Below are 5,333 nucleotides of genomic sequence, written 5' to 3' on the forward strand. Positions count from 1 at the left end.
TGCATAGAGTGCTAGGGTATCATAGCTCACAGCAACCTCCAATTCCTGGGCTCAAGTCATCCTCCTGCCTCACCCTCCTGAGTAGCTAGGACTACAAGCACTGACCACAATGCCCAGCTATTTTTTAATTCATAGTAGAGACAAGGTCTTATGTTGCTCAGGCTTGTCTTGAAATCCTGAGGTCAAGGGATCCTCCCAACTCAGCCTCCCAGAGTGTTAGGATTACAGGCATGAGCTACCACTCCAAGCCTACAAAATGTTCTTTTTACTCATGTTTTTCAACCAGAATTTACCAAGCTTCATTTACTGCATTTGGTTGTTGGGTCTCTTAGGTCTATTTAAATTAACAGACGTTTTGGCCACAGAAGTATAAATTATAGCTGATATTTGATGTATATCTCCAGGGCATGAAGTATGTACATAAAGTCTACTCACAATTAAATTATGGTTAATGAATCTTTGGATTTCATGAAACTCTTTCCAAATAAGTTGACTTCCAATATACCTTTCCTTTCCTTTTCTTTCTTTCTTTCTTACTTTTTTTTTTTTTTTGAGAAAGAGTGTCACTCTGTTCCCTGGGTACAGTGACATGCCATCATGCCAGCTCACAGCAACCTCAAACTCCTGGATTCAAGTGATCCTCCTGTCTCAGCCTCCTGAGTAGCTGGGACTAAAGACACCCACCACAACACCAGGCTAGTTTTTCTATTTTTAGTAGAGATGGGGTCTCACTCTTGCTCAGGCTGGTCTCCAACTCCTGAGTTCAAGTGATTCTACCTTGGCCTCCCAGAGTGTCAATATACCTTTATTAGAAGGTCATACTTCAGTTTCTATTCTTTAGTACATAAGTACATGTATTTCCCAGAAAGAAACTCTGAATTTCCTTCTACTTCAAAATCCTCATTGAATGATTTTATAACAATGTTGACAAGCTCTAATCATAGGTACAATATGAGCTAGGAAAATTCTCTTTATAAGAGGTCATTAAATAACAATTCTAAGCTAAAGTATCCTTGATCTGTGCTTTTGCTCCAGTAAATGCATGTACATTCAAGATCTTCCATACTGAAGTAAGCCATCTGGAACACCATAGGTAAGTAAGTACCAATGTGACAAGAGTAAAGTGATAAATGTATATGTAGGAAGCCACACACCAGTCCAGTCATAATTTTTTTAAATGATTCATTTGTTATATTTAGTACTGAATAGTTTATAATTCATTTTAATTATGAAGTACTTACAAAATATAGTCACTCATCACACTGCTTGCATGATAAAAATAATTGGCAAAACTTATTAGTGTATTGGAAAATTACTTCAATAATGCACAAAACTATAGCCATGATTCCATCCTCTTAAAATAGCTTTGAGTAGGGGGTGGAGCAAGATGGTGGACCAGAAGGATCATTTGGCTGAGCTCTCCTAGAATGACTGGGGAAAAAGAGAGAACCCAGCCACACCTGGCACAGGACCTTGCCAAGAGTCATAGCTCAGGGAATACAGCAAGGAGGTGGTGAGTAGGATATAGCGTATGATTCCAAAAGGTGAAAATCTGATGAATTAGGCAAATGATTATGATTGGCTGGTCACTGACAGAGGTCTGGGACAGGAAGAAAGCTTTCTGTAACTTTCAGTTGTTGGGGGAAGCTGGGTGTTGAGTTGAAAGCTTGGAATAATGGGGAGACTCTGACAGTATACAGCAACCAGATTTGAATGCTGGTTACAGGGAATTTCCCATAGGTTTTGGTGGCTGGTGAGCCAGCCATGCTGAGAAGGTCTCGGTGGGGGCAGGCAGCTGCCATTGTGGGAAGGTTGTGAGAAGGTCTTAGCAGGGGCCTAAAGCACAGCCATCTTAATTCCACCTGCCAAGATCAAATTCCACTCTTGTAACAGGCTGAGGGACTCCTGCACCATGTAGGAACTGGAGTCAGAGGGAACTGTGAGACCTGCCCTCTAAAGGATTCTTGTGAGCTTTAAGATCCCAACCTGGCAAGGTTTGAATGCTGAACAATCAGGTAATCACCGAGGGCAACTAAGTTAGGAATAAAGACCATAGAGGCTGCCTCCTAAGTCTCGACACCAGGGAGTTCCCTCGCAGGGGTTAATGCAACCGGAAGTCTCACAGGGGAGGTGGGTCTTTTTTTTTTATGTTTATGTGCTGTTTTCTTTCTTTCTTTATTATTATTATTATTTTTTATTGTTAAATCATAGCTGTGTACATTAGTGCAATCAAGGGATACAATGTGCTGGTTTCATATACAATCTGAAATAGTCTCATCAAACTGTTCAACATAGCCTTCATGGCATGTTCTTAGTTATTGCATGTAGACATTTGTATTCTGTCTTTAGTAAGTTTTGCCTGTACCCATTCTAAGATGCACCGTAGGTGTGGCCCCACCCATTACCCTCCCTCCACCCTAACCTCCCCACTCCCTTCCCCTCCCTTTGCCCTTTCCTCATAGTCTTATGCTGTAGTTGGGTTATAGCCTTCATGTGAAAGCTATAATTTAGCTTCATAGCAGGGCTGAATACATTGGATACTTTTTCTTCCATTCTTGAGATGGAAGAAAAAGTAGAAGAAGAATATGTTCCAGCTCCATCCACGTAAACATGAAAGAGGTAAAGTCTCCATCTTTCTTTAAGACTGCATAATATTCCCATGGTATACATATTTATTAATCCATTTATGGATTGATGGGCACTTGGGCTTTTTCCATGACTTAGCAATTATGAATTGGGCTGCAATAAACATTCTGGTACAAATATCTTTGTTATGATGTGATTTTTGGTCTTCTGGGTATATACCTAGTAGAAGAATTATAGGATTGAAGGGCAGATCTATTCTTATTTTTATTTATTTATTTATTTTTTATTAAATCATAGCTGTGTACATTAATGCAATCATGGGGCACCATACACTGGTATTATAGACTGTTTGACACATTTTCATCACACTGGTTAAATAGCCTTCTTGGCATTTTCTTAGTTATTGTGTTGAGACATTTACATTCTACATTTACTAAGTTTCACATATACCCTTGTAAGATGCACCGCAGGTGTAATCCCACCAATCACCCTCCCTCCGCCCACCTACCCCCTCCCTCCCCTCCCTTTCCCTTCCCCCTATTCTTAGGTTATAATTGGGTTATACCTTCCATGTGAAAGCCATAAATTGGTTTCATAGTAGGGCTGAGTACATTGGATACTTTCCTTTCATTCTTGAGATACTTTAATAAGAAGAATATGTTCCAGCTCCATCCATGTAAACATGAAAGAGGTAAAGTCTCCATCTTTCTCTAAGGCTGCATAATATTCCATGGTGTACATATACCACAATTTATTAATCCATTCATGGATCGATGGGCACTTGGGCTTTTTCCATGACTTAGCAATTATGAATTGGGCTGCGATAAACATTCTGGTACAAATATCTTTGTTATGATGTGATTTTTGGTCTTCTGGGTATATGCCTAGAAGAAGAATTATAGGATTGAATGGCAGGTCTATTTTTAGATCTCTAAGTGTTCTCCAAACATCTTTCCAAAAGGAATGTATTAATTTGCATTCCCACCAGCAGTATAGAAGTGTTCCCTTTTCTCCACATCCATGCCAACATCTGTAGTCTAGGGATTTTGTGATACAGGCTAATCTTACTGGAGTTAGATGATATCTCAAAGTAGTTTTGTTTGTTTGTTTGTTTTTTTGTAGAGACAGAGTCTCACTTTATTACCCTCGGTAGAGTGCCGTGGCCTCACACAGCTCACAGCAACCTCCAACTCCTGGGCCCAAGCAATTCTGCCTCAGCCTCCTGAGTAGCTGGGACTACAGGCGCCTGCCACAATGCCCGGCTATTTTTTGGTTGCAGTTTGGCCGGGGCCGGGTTTGAACCCGTCACCCTCGGTATATGGGGCTGGAGCCTTACCAACTGAGCCACAGGCGCCGCCCTCAAAGTAGTTTTGATTTGCATTTCTCTGATGATTAAAGATGATGAGCATTTTTTCATATGTCTGTAGGCCGCACACCTGTCTTCTTCAGAGAAGTTTCTCTTCAACTCCCTTGCCAACCTGCAATGGGATCACTTGTTCTTTTCTTGCTTATACATTTGAGCTCTCTGTGGATTCTGGTTATTAAACCTTTGTTGGAGACATAACCTGCAAATCTCTTCTCCCATTCTCAGGGCTCTTTGCTTGCTTTACTTACTGTGTTCTTGGCTGTGCAGAAGCTTTTTAATTGAAGGTGCTTCAATTGCCCGGGTGTCCTCCTCATAAAATACTCACCCAGACTGATTTCTTCAAGAGTTTTTTCCCGCACTCTCTTCTATTATTTTTATAGTTTCATGTCTGAAGTTTAAATCTTTAATCCACTGAGAGTCTATCTTAGTGAATGGTAAAAGGTGTGGGTCCAGTTTCAGTCTTCTCAGGCTGCCAGCCAGTTCACCCTGCACCATTTGTTAAATAGGGAATCTTTTCCCCACTGAATGTTTTTAATTAGCTTGTCAAAGAACAAATAACAGTAAGTAGCTGGATTCATCTCTTAGTTCTCTATTTGTTCCAGACATCTACTTCTCTGTTTTTATGCCAGTACTATGCTATTTTGATCACTATCAATTTATAATATAGTCTGAGGTCTGGTAGCATGATTCCTCCTGCTTTGTTCTTATTTCTGAGTAACGTCTTGGCTATTCGAGGTTTTTTCTGATTCTATATAAAACTAAGTATTATTTTTTCAAGATCTTTAAAGTATGACAGTGGAGTTTTAATAGGGATTGCATTAAAATTGTATATTGCTTTGGGTAGTAAGGACATTTTAACAATGTTGATTCTTCCCAGCCATGAACATGGTATGTTTTTCCATTTGTTAACATTTTCAGCTATTTCTTTTCTTAGAGTTTCACAGTTCTCTTTATAGAGATCTTTCACATCCTTTGTTAGATAATCTCCCAAATATTTCATCTTCTTTGGCACTACTGTGAATGGAATAGAGTCCTTAACTATTTTTTCAGCTTGACTATTGTTGGTATATATAAAGGCTACTGATTTATGAATATTGATTTTGTAACCTGAGATGCTGCTGTATTCCTTGATCACTTCTAAGAGTTTTGTAGTAGAATCCCTGGTGTTTTCCAGATACACAATCATATCATCTGCAAAGAACAAAAGTTTGATCTCTTCTGACCCTATATGGATACCCTTGATCGCCTTTTCTTCCCTAATTGCAATGGCTAAAACTTCCATTACAATGTTAAAGAGCAGTGGAGACAATGGGCAGCCTTGTTTGGTTCCTGATCTGAGTGGAAATGATTTCAATTTAACTCCATTCAATACGATATTGGC

The sequence above is a fragment of the Nycticebus coucang genome, chromosome 9, assembly GCF_027406575.1.
Source record: "Nycticebus coucang isolate mNycCou1 chromosome 9, mNycCou1.pri, whole genome shotgun sequence".
In the NCBI taxonomy this organism is placed as follows: Eukaryota; Metazoa; Chordata; class Mammalia; order Primates; family Lorisidae; genus Nycticebus; species Nycticebus coucang.